The 15,378-nt window shown below is 38.1% G+C and overlaps 1 pseudogene; it reads right to left on the reverse strand.

Moving 5' to 3' along the window:
• LOC101628137 overlaps positions 1-15,378 on the reverse strand; it is a 28,996-nt pseudogene that overhangs the window by 10,840 nt on the left and 2,778 nt on the right.

The following is a 15,378-nucleotide window of genomic DNA, read 5'->3' on the forward strand; positions in this document are numbered from 1 at the left end:
TTGAGGATGACTTTAACTTGTAAAATTTCTGCAAAGTTAGAGACATTTGTCTATATTGTAGAGTCTGGAAAACTAAATGCAATGTAAGATACTTTACTTGATACTGAGTTGTTTTTTTTTAAATAAGCTGAAAGGACATTTGAATAGTAGGAAAAATTTCTATGATATGTATAGTATAACATTTTAAATTTATTAAAATGCTGTTAATTTTCTTAAGAAAATTCTCAAGACAGTATCCTCATTATAGCAGATGCATGTCATGCTGAAGAAACATATATAAAATAGTATGATATTTACAACCTTATTTCAAGGGACTCACAAAAAATAATATATATATATATATACACACAAATATATGTAAAGATACATACATATATAGCATCTAATGAAGGATATATTATAGGTGCCATTTTTGTTGGCGTGAAAACAAAGAATCTCAGGATATGTTGTGATCATAAAAGGAAAACAATGCATACAATTTTTTCTGATCATCAAATAGGAATGAAAGTGGTGAAGCAATTAAGAGATCATATTTCTTTTGTTGAGCAGCTCAAGGACAGTGTAAAAGCAACCCTTGCTATGAGAAAAAGACCCCAATGTGAAGTAACACTTTTCCCAACTGAGTCTGCTGGTCCCAAACCTATCTGAGGGAATGTTCAATAGCTCTTTAGCAACTGCTATGGTTTCTCACACTCCAGTTTCCATGGTAACCAAAGCACTCAGGGTGTCATGTACCCTGCCTTCTCTAGCTCCTCCACCTATTTCCTACTGACGGAAAGACCTCAGGGCTAGCTGTCCAGAAAACTCAGCCTTTCAAAAAAAGAGTTTGAATTTGGGTTAATTGCCATTGGTTTGAAAACCTTGTGTATTTTAGGAACCCAAACCTTTCCCAAATGGTAGGGCTATCCTGCTAAATGCTTATAATCCAGGTTTAGATCTAAGTCCAGTCTTCAGACTTCAGGGTGGAGGAGGGCAAGGATGAGGCTCTCTCTTGGGGGCAGGAGTTCTATTTAAAAAGACCTCAGAATGACAGCCATCAGCTTCAGTCATTTGTGTGAGGCCCCAGTAAAAATTAGAGAAGCACAGAGATTCTGGAGAGCTCCATTGTCAAAGACAGCTTCCCCAGTTCAGCAAGATCATGCCTGAGTTGCTGAGAGGCATCATCCCATGACCACAGGCTCTCCTAGAGGGCAGTATTTTCAAACCTGTCCTCATATAGGCTCCTATGAGGGAAGCTGAATGGAAACATGGTTGTTCGGAGGAAAGAATCCCTCTGCTCTGACACTGGGTCAACTGACTTCCTTAAATGCCACCCAAAGAGCCACTTTTGGAAACTCCAGTGACCAACACCATCAACAGCCTGTATTTCCAAGGGTGCTTCCTTATCATTCCTGGCTGAATCTGGAGGGTAAAGAGGGTAAAGAGCTTTCCTTCATGGAGGATCAATTGTGGTTTCAGTTATGGCAGATGAACTACCAGCATCATTAGTAGGTTTTGATATTCAGGGCTTCCTAGTCCTTTTTCACTGATGCAGTTTCTAAACTAGAGATCTGGTGCCAGTGTGAAAGCTTGTCACTCTAAGAGAGTCCCTGTTTTACCACTGACTGAATCAGCTGAGTTCTGAATCAAGGAGGTGGTCTGCATGCCTATGTTTGTGCCCTTTGTCACAAATGCACTGTCTCTTCTTGACATCACTATCATAACTGGCCTTAGAAAGGAATGAAATTACAGAAGTGCAAAAAGAGACATTTTCCGAGCTCCTATTCCAACATGAAAAATAATATAACAAATCGATTTAAGACACTGTTAAATACTGGCTCAAAAAATAATCGTCTATCATTTCAGGAGAGATATAGTACCCTTGGTGACAAATGATAAAGGGTTTTGGTCATTGAGTTTTCCATAAGATTTCACAAGATTAGAATAATAGTTACACATTACAAGGAAGAAGATTATATTCTTTATTTTTCAAATTTAGAATCCAACTGGATCACAGCTTGTGTATTTATCACATCCTTACAGGGAAATATCATGTACATGGCAAATATAATGGGCACCGTAAGGTAATACTTCTGCTCCAAGTCACCATGATTCAGGAAAAGTCACTGATAATTGTATGTAAGCGAAAGGGGTGGAGCCCAGTGGATCTATGTTAAGGATGGCTCCTTAGGGGTGAGATTCTGTTGCATCTTTCTAGAGATTAGGTGGAGGCTAGACCATCTGAGAGCAATTTGGATTCAGAGGAAGGAAATGAGCACCAGTCTCTGCAACTTCAAGTCACTTAAATGAAGCACTAATATGCGCACATACACTGCCCAAGGAGCCAGATAACTGAAAAGCATGTGTGTGTGACAAGCATCTCTTTCACCACCCCAAACCGAAAACACTGCCCTGGGTCACAGGTTCCATTCAACCAAAAAATGTCTCTTGAATCTTACCTCCCTGCCTCAGACAGAACCACAGAACAAACTCTATGACAAAGAGCTATAAGGTCACTGCTCTGCTCCCCTACCTGATCCCAGACCCAGGTAAGCAGGCCATACCCTCTAGGATGAAACAGACAAATAAGGAAAGGAAGTATGGAGTAAAGGTACTCCTACTTCAGTCTGGTCACAGTAAGTGGGATTCCTTTTTGAAATCACTGGTGCAAGGAAGTTTTTCCAATAAGAAGAAAGTAAAAAATCTATGCATAAGAATTCACTAATAAGTATTTTGAAGACTGCATTTCTGCTATTGTAACAGCAAAAGTAGCAAAGTATAGAAGAGAGGCTAGATACCTGGACACAAAACCAAACCTAAAGCCATCTTTCTTTTTCAGCAGTAATTCAGCATTTCCTATAGTTTAAAAATAGGTCTGCAAATTATTCTTTGTTGGGCAACTGCTTCCCCATAGAGGCCTGACACAGCTCCAGCACCCAGAATGAGAACCGTCATACAGCTTAGCAGAGCCTGCTGGTCTGCCATTAACTACTCTCAGGACAGTGAGGATTTACTCTAGGTCAAAGCCATGATTTCCCTCACCTCAAACACATGGAGGCCAACCTAGTCAAGGCACTGCCCATCTTACAGTTACTCCTTGTGCCCATCTTGACATGGAGAAGCGGAGCGGCAGGCACTCCTCAGCACTGGGGGTAAGCCCCAACTACTTACAAATATTCCTTCCCTCTTTAAGTCTCCTGCGCTCTGCAGAGACTGGTGCTCATTTCCTTCCTCTGACTCCAAATTGCTCACAGGAGATGGTCTAGCCTCCACCTAATCCCTAGAAGGATGCAATAGAATCACATCCCTAAGGAGCCATCCTTAACATAGATCCACCAGGCCCCATCCTTTTCAACTACATACTATTATCAGTGACTTTCCCTGAGTAACAGTGACTTGGAGCAGAAGTATTACATTACAGCGCCCATTGTATTTCAACATTTCCATAGGTTTGAAACTTAGAAAAAGATTTATCTCAAGAAACCATTGAAACAAGAGGCAATTTGGTTTTTAAAGATGAACAATGAAAGAAGCCAATATTGCTGTGTTCAATTATTGGAGGAACTGTCTCACACGAAAAGGATGGGACTTTTCAGAATGTCTTAAGAGAACAGAAGTAGGATCTAGGCAGGGAAAAACCAGGAAAAAAAATTTGGCTTAAAATAAGTAAAATTGTGTAATAAAACTTAGACTGTGGCTTTAGCCAGCTATAGTAGCAGAGAAGACATAATTTTGAAAGTGAGAATGTGTTTGTCACTTAACATAATCTTTGGATTTTGGTGAAAATTACCTGCAGAATGATGGGAGTTGCTTGAATTCTAGCTTAAGAAGAGAAAATAGCCCCAAGGAGGAAAAGTAAGAGAAACATTAAAGTTTTTTTCTTAATTCTAAAATAGATCTTGTTCAAAATATGGAAAGGAGCTTATCTAACCTATATATGTGCTGGATAACACAACCAATAGTTGTGATGATTCCATTGGTAAGATGATTCACCTGATGTATACATATTACCCCTTGACTGTTCTTAATAGGCAAGGTGAAAGACTCAGTCTTGTTTTCTTCTTCAACACCTCCCCAGAAACTTTGGCAAGCTACCATTCATAATTAATGAGTAAATTAAAAAGATTTCATTTAGTTTATTGGTTTCTTTTATGATGCTTTTATTGTATTATATACACTGTATATGATTTAGGGGAGTAGTTTTCACACCTTTTCAGATGTATGTGACCACATCATACCCACCACAAAAGCACCCAATTCCTCTATTATAATCCATTGGTCCCCTCTCCATTTTGCCCCCATCCACCTCTGTTAGCCTCGATTCTACAGATGTTTAAGGTTTGTTTGGTTTTATGTTCCTTTCTTTTGTTTCTCTATATTTTACATATTAGTGAAATCATCTGTTGTTTATCTTTCCCCATCAAACTTATTTCACTTAGCATAAACCCATTCCATCCATATTGTAGCAAATATTATTACCTTATTTTTTTTTTTATTACCTTATTTTTAAAGCAACTTTTCTGGATTTCCATTTGTGGTATTATGTACTTTTTCCATTTTATGTAAGTATATTAATATTTGAAACATTGAATCAGTTAAAAAAAAACAAAACTGGGGCTTCCCTGGTGGTGCAAGGGATTAAATCTCAGCAGTGAAGTTCTCTCTCAGCAGCCACTGCAGCAGGAGTTTGATCGCTGGTGAGGGAGGTGGCCAACATGGCACAGCAGACCTCCGTTGTCTTGCCTACTGCACCCATTAGCAATGCATTTCATTTACCCTTCAACCTGGATCACTGGCCTACGTTTCAGCTCTTATATGCATAAATTAAAATAATTTTTTTAACTAAAAAATTTAGAGAAGATTTTAGGGCAATAAAATTCAGTAGGTATTTAGATGTTTGCAGTTTAGATAAACCCTGGAAGAGATTTTCTTTCCCTCCTGAGGAAATGAGTGCCAGAAGCAACTCACTGCCCAACAAGACTCATGTCCAAGAAGAACTGCTTTCTTTAACAAAGAGCTTCTGGAGTTCTCCAGAGTTGATATGGCCAAATGACATTTCCACCTGTGGAATAAGAGTATGATATGAATACCTAATTTTCATTACTTAAACCTTATTTTTGTTTAGAGATTTATTGCTTACGTATTTAAGAACTGGGGTACAGGCCAGAGTTACAGGGGGTGAAAGACAGAGTGGGGAGAACAGACAGATTGACTGAAACACACTGCTGAGGGGAGCAGTGGGCAAGACAGGAGAGTCACTGTGCCATGTGGGTCAGCTCCCTGGCCAGAGATCAAACTCTGCACCTGCAATGGCTGTGGAGAGATTCATAGTGCTGAGACTTTACACCTTGCATCTCCAGGGAGGCCCATCATTACTTAAATTTTATAAGCATTATAAGCATTTGTTTATCTGAAGAAAAAAGCATTCTTCAACAATGAAAATGTTTAGTGGTGAAGCATTAGTTTTCCTCTTATTGGGTAGAATCCTGATAGATAATGACTGAGTAATCAAATATTAGTGTTGCATTAAGTGAAATGGTGTGATGTAAACATTTACCCCTCCACTAGTCCAATATTATATAAAATTTGTGATATAAAAGACCACTTAAATGATGTGTGCTGTGTGCTGTATTGTGTCAAACTGCCCAGTCAAAGGAAGAACTAGGAAGATGCTAATTTTGCTAAAATTTAAATCAGGTGGCACATACTCTGAATTATTATCAGGCTATCTTAGTAAAAGTTATTAAATATTTGTCTTATTAAATATACATATTTTCGCTTGAGTACTTTTTAAAAAGATTTATTTATTTATTCATACAGAACTGGGTACAGGCCAGAGATGCGGAGGGTGAGAGGATTCACCAGGGACAGAGTGGGGAGCAGAACAGGCAGATTGATGAAGTACACTGCTGAGGGGAGTAGCGGGCAGGTCAGGGGAGGTCTGCCACGCCATGTGGTCACCTCTGGGGCAGGCGGGGATCGAACTCATGCGAAGTGGCTTAAGCTTCTTAGTGCAGTGCTTTAACCTGCGGGGCCACCAGGGAGGGCCTCGCTAGAGTATTATTTAATGAGATATATTGTTCATATTTATTTCCTCTGAATCTTGTCTATAATATAAAGCCATTGATGCCTCATAAAAATATGCACCATGTCTTGATAAAATTTTCAAGTTACCAAAAACATTCAATAATTTGTGAGGTATTGCAATAAGCATTTTCAGGCACGTCAAGTTAAAAATTTGATGTATATTAATAACTCATCTTTTTACTAATAGATAAATGAAATTTTATTTTAATTTAAGAAAGTATTAAAAGCTCACAGGAGAAATCAAGATGTCAGAAATGTAGTAAACAGAAACTTTCCAGTTGCTAGTGCATTTCACTATTATGTATTAAAGATATTCAATGATTTGCTTGGGAATTTAATCATCAGGAAATATTTACCCCAATGAGCCAATAAGACAGAAGTTTACTGTACTGTATATCTGCATATATCTATATCTATATATATTTACAGTGAGAATGAATATATACACATACATATATACACATACATATGCGCATGTATACACACATATACACGTGTACATATATTTCCTATAATTTATATTCTTTATACTTTTTTTCCAGGTCTAGTCTTCTACACTGGAGTTTCATCAGCACCAAAATCTGATTTTGCCCACTCCAGATTTTCTTCCCATCTTCTTGCTGCCGGTTACTGGCCTCTCATTCTTACACACTCAATAAAGTCACTTACAGTTCACACATATTTCTCCTCCTCCTGCATTTACATTTCCTTTCCATTCCACTTATGTGGAGTGCCACTGCGTGGCTCCTCTAACACAATTATTTCATTTGTGAATAATGTATAGCCTGGCAGAGCAATTTGGAGATTTGCCCAAATGAGGGCTTAAGTCATGCCTCCTCCCTGAGGTTACATTACCCACAGCACTCTTTGATTCATCTTCCTTATATTTGACATCTCTCAAAACAATGTGCATCTATATCTATACTAGTGCTTGGTATTTCCAGTCATTTTGATTGTAGCCTTTTTAGTAGGTATTTAGTAATCTCTAGTTATGGCTTTAATTTACATTTTCCCAGTAATTGATAATATTGAGTATCTTTTTATGTGTGTATTTGCAAGTTGCATATCATCTTATATGAAGAATTCAAGTATTTTGCACATTTTTTCTAGTGGTATGTTTGTAACTCACTTTCCTGAGTTACAAAAATTTTTAAATTTATATATGTTTTGGGTGTAAGTCCATTATCAGTTATCTTTTTAAAATGTGACATGTCAGTTCATTTTCTTAGTCTTTCTACTGACGAACATTCAATTTTGATCAATTCTAATTTGTCAACTTTTTCTTTTATGAAGGGTGATTTTGGTGGAATTTTTATCTGGTCCAAGATTACAAAAGATTTCCATCTTCATCTGCTTTTAGATTTATGGTTTAGTTCTTTATTTAGATCTATATTGTCTTGAGTAAGTTTCTATATGTGGAATGAAGGAAAGGGCTAAGTTTTTTTTTTTTTTTTTTAGATATGCAGTTTTCTTTGCATTACTTATTAAAAAGATAACTTTTCCTGTTGCATTGCCTTGAAACCTTTATTAAATATAGTCACTATGTATGTACATTTTATTTATGGACTCTATTTTGACCTATGCCTTTCCTTAAGTCAGTTGATTTCTATAATGTCTAATATCAAATAAGTAAGTCCTTTAAGTTTGTTCTTTTTCAAAAGTGCTTTTGGCAATCCTAGGCTCTTTGTACTTCTCTGTAAAGTTTAGGATCTGCTTTTCAACTTCTATCAAAAAAACTTTGTTGGAATTTTGATAAGAATTGCATTGAACTGAAATGCTAACTTGGAGAGAACTGCTAACTTAGCAATACTAAATCTACGTGAATATGAAATACACCACTATTTGTTTTTCACTGTACTTCCTGCACTTCTTTTGTTAAACATATGCCTGAGTATTTTTATCTTTTTTTATAGTATTGTAAATGTAATTGAATTATTTCTTTAACTTCACTTTTGTATTATTCATTGTCAGCTGATAGAAATGAAATTGATCTTTTTATATTGACCTTCTGTCCTGTGTTTTTAGTTCCAATAGTGTCTTTTGGTACACTCCTTAAGATGTTCTCGATATAAGTTTATGCCATCTGCAAATAAAGACTATTTTACTTCTTTTATAATCTCTAAGCAGTTAGTATTTCTTATAATCCTTATTGTACTAGCTACAGTGACCCAGTACAGTGTCCAGTAGAAGTGGTGATACTGGGCATCCTAATCTTAGTCGTGATACTGGGGGAAAGAATTTAGTCTCTCACCTTGGAGTATAATGTTAATTCTGAGCTTTTCAGAGATGCCTGTGGAGTGCTTTGAGGAAGATTGTTGAGTGCTTTTCCTCTGTGGTTTTCTTATATTGTCCTTCTTATATTGTCTTTATATATGTGTCAATTTTTTATTAAGCAATATTGATTATGTATACCTTGAGGTCACAAATACAGCAGGGAATTGTGTGTGTGTGTGTGTGTGTGTGTGTGTATAGAGAGAGAGAATCTGTACTCATGTGATTTATAGTCCTACTAGAGAAGTCTGAATAAAGAAAGAAATCAAATGTATTTTTACATATATTTATACTTTGAATGCTATAAAGCATTTTTATTGTATTTTTAAGGAATGGAACCAAATGAAAATGCTTAAGTGGGTAGTAAGGAATACTCTCCAAAAGGATGACATTTAAGCTTAAATCTAAGCAAGCCATGGAACAGGAAAAGGCGCGGGGGTATGTTGCTGACAGAGGTAACATAGGTGGTCCTGCCAAAATGAAAGTACTAACGGAAGGAGCCAAAGGATTGTTTGAATGGAAAGAGAATTATTTCTAATCCTGTTTTCTGTGTCATTTTATAGGGTCTTAGAAATTGAGTATGATGGCACACACAAACCTTACCACGGGCCTGGTTGAAGCACAATGGACTGTGGTGGTGGGTTATGGGTGAATTGGTGGTGGGTGTACTATGTTGCTGATATTGATACCTGATTCAGAGATCCTAAAGCTATCTCAATTTAAAAATAAATAAAACGGTCCTCCCTGGTGGCGCAGTGGGTTAAAGCACAGCACTAAGAAGCCAAAACCACCTCAACATGAGTTCGATACCCGCCCCAGAGGTGATCCACGTGGCGCAGCAGTCTTCTTCTGACCCGCCCGCTGCTCCCCTCAGCAGTGTACTTTTTCAGTCAGCCTGTTCTGCTCCCCACTCTGTCCCTGGTGAATCCTCTCACCCTCCGCATCTCTGGCCTGTACCCAGTTCTGTATGAATAAATAAATAAGCCTTAAAAAAATAGATGGTAACCCCCTTCCTCCCCCCAAAAAATCCACCTGTTGAAATGTGACTGAAGGGATTCTCAAACATTATACACCAAAATCCAAGTGAGAGAAGTCTGCTTATTGTAATTTGCCAAAAGGATTTGTATAAATAGTTCTGTGTGACTTTTACTCTTTGATGCTTATAAGGGTTTTTCTAGAATTAAAAGAGTTACACACCCATTGCCCTGTCAAAACTGAGAGAGAAATATTACTCAAAAGACTGTTCATAGGCACATGTCTAAATAAATGCAATGTAAGAAGAGAAGTGAAAAATGACTCAGTCCTAAGTATCCTAAGCATTCAGGGAAGCACATGTACATTTTAAAGCTGATTGCACTTTTAATTCTCTGTATCATATTCATGGCTTTAAAAAATATTACTGATCTTCTTGATGAAAAATTAAGCAGATGCAGAAATTGAATCTTAATTTCTAAATGCTCTGATTGCTGTAAATTGCCTTTTGTTTTTTTCATGTGTCTCAGTTTAATACCATGGAAAGCTTTTGAATTATTAGTTCTGGAAACATAAGCCAGTCCCTTAATCATACAGTAAATGAATCATTGGCATAAGGCTAGCCAGGGAACCTGACCTGGAAGTGTCTTTTTTAAGGCTCTACTGAGACATTCTCTGTCTTCAGCTACCTAAAACATTTCTGAGCTTAGTGGAAATTTTCAGGATGCCCTCACAGCTATAATATTCAGTCTGGTCTAGAAATTCATTGCCCTGTCCTTAAATGCACAACACAGGGAATAAAAAAAGCATTTGGTTATATTTTCTTCCTTATACAATAAGGAACACTTAAAGACCTCATCTTGACTACCCCCTCTCTGTCTTCTCCCTAGACAGTAATGGCATAATGTCAGGGTAGCCTGTAAAATGAAATGTACTGGAAGTTATATTTAGTTTTTAAAATCCCAAACTTCAGGATTAGAACTGTATTAAAATCCACACTCCCTGCTTTTTGTTATATGTGCAATCTACTTAATTTACAGATAAAGAAACTAAAATACCTAAGAGGTCACTGTCTCTGAGCCTCTACATCTAAAGAGCGGAAGAACAAATCTCTACCTCAAATGGTAGAGATAAGAATTAAACACTGTTGGGAGCCTCCCTGGTGGTGCAAGCGATTAAATCTCAGCACTATCAAGCTGTCTCCAACTGTTGCAACATGAATTTGAGCCCCAGACAGGGAGCTAACCCACATGGTGCAGCAGACCTCTCCTGTCTCACCCCCTGCACCCCTAAGCAATGTATTTCAGTCCATTTGCCTGTTCTGCTTCCCACTCTTTGATGAATCCTCTCATTTCCCCACACCCCTGCCTACACCCCAGTTCCTGTATACATAAATAAATTTTAAAAAAGTTTTAAACAATTTGATATGTTCAGTTAGTTCCTGACTTACGATGATTTAAGCTTTTCTGACTTTCTCATGGTGTGAAAGCAATAGGCACTCATCTTGAATTTTGAATTTTGATTTTTTTCTACGGCTGGTGATGTGTAATATATTCTCTCTCTCTCATGAAGATGGGCAGAAGTAGAGCCACAGCTGCCTGTGAGCCCCATAATCACAAGGGTAAACAATGAATACTCCAGATCTTTTCACTTTCAGTAAAGTGTTCAATAAATAACATGAGGTATTCAGTACTTTATAAAATAGGTTTCATGCTAAATGATTTTACCCAATGTAGGACAGTGTAAATGTTCTGAGCTTTCTTAAGTAGGCTAGGCTAAGCTATGATGTTCAATAGGTTAGGTGTATTAAATTCATTTTAAACTTCGAATATCTTCAGCACTGGCATAATACCGCTGTGAGTTAGGGTGATTAAAGCATTTAGCCTTGTTCTGATACACAGCAGTGTTTGCTGTTAGCATTGCTGTTGTTTGGTTTCTCAGTCTCATCTGCCCCTTGTTCAACTTTCTCAAAATCAACTTAAGTCTTTGATTTTTGTTTTGTTTAGAAGGGATTTTAAAATTTTTGTCACCTAATCCATTTAGTTTACACATAAAGAAAGCTATCTTTAAAGTGTCTAAGAAGTCACATACTAATCCAAGATCCCATGAAATGGCACAGAGCGGCAGAGTTGAAGTCTTAATTTTCAGACCTCACTGGTCTCTCACAATGCTCAAGTGCTTTTGTTGTTCTTCAGTATATGTAGAATTACTCCTCCTGCTTTCCTTATCACTTACAGTGTTAGTGCCAACTTGTATTGCATGACCCAATATACTCATCTGGTAAAAACTTGAAACAATTGCAAGATGATTAGAAGATGTAAAACCTAATTGGAAGAAAAATGTTGCAAAAACAGTGGAATATAATGAGAAGAAATACATATGTAAAGAGGTATTGTAGAATAATAATTACTTCATTATATATGATGATAATTTTCTTTTTAACTTTCTAAAGGAACTTTTACAGGAAAAACTGTGTTTGATGCAAAGGTTAATGTATACTCTTCATCCATATATATATGTCTATGTTGTCAGGAAAAATTTTCAAGTACTTTTAGCTAAACAATAATGAAGGTAACAGAGAGGGGAAGAAGAGATATAACACTGTTTTTCCCTTGAGACAGGAAGGAATGGAACTGGAAGTGGAGCCTGGATGCTGCATTGTGGGGAATGTAGTTCCCTCTACTAGAAGGACTTCCATGGAAGCTGCAGCAGGAGGTAGAACTAAGTGAGTGATCCTGGCTGGTAGCTAAATATTGAACTCAGAGTTGACAACCTTTCCTCTCCCTGCTTGTTCAGTGTCCCCTGCCCTGTGTTCTCTTGGCCCTGCAGCCTGTGGACCTTAGTGTCACCAACCCAGCGCTGACCCAGCAGACAAAGACCTCTTGTAGTCTGTGGATCCCAGTGAATTTACTGGATATATCACAACAGTCATATTACTATTCTGGTTAGTGGGATCATTCTAAGTAAGAGTCCTTTTATTCCGTTGTATTGAATTTATGGAATAATTTGGAAGTTGAGATGTTTAGTTCTTGCTATTGAGACTTTCATCTAAAAAACATAACTTTCCATCTATTCAGGTCTATATTATGTTTTCTTTTTTTAAAAGATGTATTTATTTATTTATACAGAACTGGGGTACAGGCCAGAGGTGAGGGGTGTGAGAAGATTCACCAGAGACAGAGTGGGAAGCAGAACAGGCAGATCCATGAAGTACACTGCTGAGGGGAGCAGCGGGGGGGTCAGGAGAGGTCTGCCGTGCCATGTGGGTCACTTCCCTGGCCAGGGGTCAAACTCATACTGCAATGGTTGCGAGAACTTCATAAAGCTGTGCTTTAACCTGTTGCCCTGTTGCGTCACCAGGGAAGGCCCTATATTATATTTTCAACATTTTATAGTTTCCTTCATATGTGGCTTGTACCCAGTTTATTACCAGGGCTATTTTTAAAGCTGTCTTGGAATGGGATCTTAAGTTGTATATTTACAAAGAAAAGAGGATATGAGAATGACAAGAAAGCAGGAATTAAAAATTAGGAGGGGAGAAAAAGTAGAAGGAGAAGATGAATTGTTGCAGCAGGAAGACAAGGTGAGAAAATACAATTTTATTGAGTGCCTGTTGTGTGGCATGCCCTGCACTAGAGGCCTTCAAGAGCACATTTCCCCTACTCGTACCAGGTAACTGTCTGAGAAAATTGAAGTTTACAAAGTTCAGCCAGGGAGCAAGAAACAGGAAATGGAGAGAGAACAGGTTTAGAGTGAGATCTGGGAACCAGTCCCAGATTCCACACTCAGCAGCTGTGTGATTTTGCTCCAGTTACCTAATTACAGTCCTCATTTGTAAAACTTGCATAATGTCTGCTCAGGTGATTATAGGATTAATTGGAACATGTACCTAATGTGCCTGGTAGATTAGATGCCACAAGTGCCAGGTCCCACCCATGAATCCATCAGTACACCACCCTAGCCCCTCTACCTCCTCCTGTCCCAGTCTTTTTGCTGCAGCTCCAGGCTACCATGGCTCAGTGTCTGCTCAGGGCAAGACATTCACGTGCAAGGAGCTGTTTATACTGTGAATGTTTAACACCGAGGAACACATACCTAGCATTCTTAAGAAACGCTGTAGGAGAGACGGTTGTTAGGAGCCATAATCTGAGTCTGAAAAAAAGTCATACAAGTATGAAAAAAAAAAAAATGACCCATTTCTTCAGAAGGAGGCATTGTTGAAATGTGGATCCCTATTCAGACCCAAATCCCCAGTGAGAAACACCCTCTGTTTCTACCCAAACAATGGTTCCTTGTCCAGATACAATACAGGCTACATAGCCCTGGAAAGCATTGAATCCCCATGGTGATGCAAATGATTTCTCTGGGGACAGTGGAAACAGTGTCTGGAGGGGCCACACCACTGAGTAGGCCCATGGTCTTGAAAGGAGACTTCATTCCCTAGCTGAGCGGCTGGGAAACAGAACTGGCCCTGAGGGCCTACCTATACCTTTTTTTTTTTTTTTATTAAAAAGTTTATTTTTACATCATTTTGCACATTTTTTTCCAACTCAATTGTAATCCCCGCGGGTTTCCTATCACCAAATCACCCCTGTGCCACCACCATAGTCCCGTGCATTTCCCTCCCTTCCCCCCCCTTTTTGATCCCATTCCCCACTCCACCCCCACAGAATGTCTCTGTATATGGTTGTTCATTATTTTTGTTATTTTCTTGCCTGGTCCATTATACTCCTGCTATGAGTGAAGCCATCCAGTATTTTTCTTTCTCTTTCTGGCTTATCTCACTAAGCATGATCTTAGTGAGATAAGCCTATACCCTTTTTTTACTGCAAGACTTAAACCCTCCCAGGAAGCTGTGCTTATGAGATGTGAGTATGAAGTCCAGAGAGATGCAAAGACATTGCAGTGACCCAAATGAGGACTCTTCTAGGGAGCCTCTGTATTTCTTCCCATCATGTTACTGTTACTCAATAAGAAAGCTGTGAATTGCCTGTTTTAAATCTTCCTTTTCTACAGAAGGGAGCTCTAGTCGAGATTCAATGCCACCTCCCTGAATGTCATTCTCTTCATCTGAAAAATGGGACTAATAACAAGGACCTGATAGAATTGCTGTGAGGATTAAATTACACAAATATGTGCTCAATAAAAATGAGAATTATTCTTTCATCATATAGAGAATTGCATTCAAACCCTCTCAATGTCTTCAGTGGTTCTGCTTTTCACTTTTCAAAGGCAAATTTGATTTCTGCAATAGTCAAGTGTCATGATTTTGGGACTTATAAGTAATGTGTGTGTTAAAGCTTAGAACCAATATATATATATATATATATATATATATATATATTGGTTCTAAGCTTTAACACACACATTACTTATAAGTCCCAAAATCATGACACTTGACTATTGCAGAAATCAAATTTGCCTTTGAAAAGTGAAAAGCAGAACCACTGAAGACATTGAGAGGGTTTGAATGCAATTCTCTATATGATGAAAGAATAATTCTCATTTTTATTGAGCACATATTTGTGTAATTTAATCCTCACAGCAATTCTATCAGGTCCTTGTTATTAGTCCCATTTTTCAGATGAAGAGAATGACATTCAGGGAGGTGGCATTGAATCTCGACTAGAGCTCCCTTCTGTAGAAAAGGAAGATTTAAAACAGGCAATTCACAGCTTTCTTATTGAGTAACAGTAACATGATGGGAAGAAATACAGAGGCTCCCTAGAAGAGTCCTCATTTGGGTCACTGCAATGTCTTTGCATCTCTCTGGACTTCATACTCACATCTCATAAGCACAGCTTCCTGGGAGGGTTTAAGTCTTGCAGTAAAAAAAGGGTATAGGCTTATCTCACTAAGATCATGCTTAGTGAGATAAGCCAGAAAGAGAAAGAAAAATACTGGATGGCTTCACTCATAGCAGGAGTATAATGGACCAGGCAAGAAAATAACAAAAATAATGAACAACCATATACAGAGACATTCTGTGGGGGTGGAGTGGGGAATGGGATCAAAAAGGGGGGGGAAGGGAGGGAAATGCACGGGACTATGGTGGTGGCACAGGGGTGA

The sequence above is a fragment of the Condylura cristata genome, unplaced genomic scaffold (assembly GCF_000260355.1).
Source record: "Condylura cristata isolate star-nosed mole 26May11 unplaced genomic scaffold, ConCri1.0 scaffold00006, whole genome shotgun sequence".
Taxonomy (NCBI): Eukaryota; Metazoa; Chordata; class Mammalia; order Eulipotyphla; family Talpidae; genus Condylura; species Condylura cristata.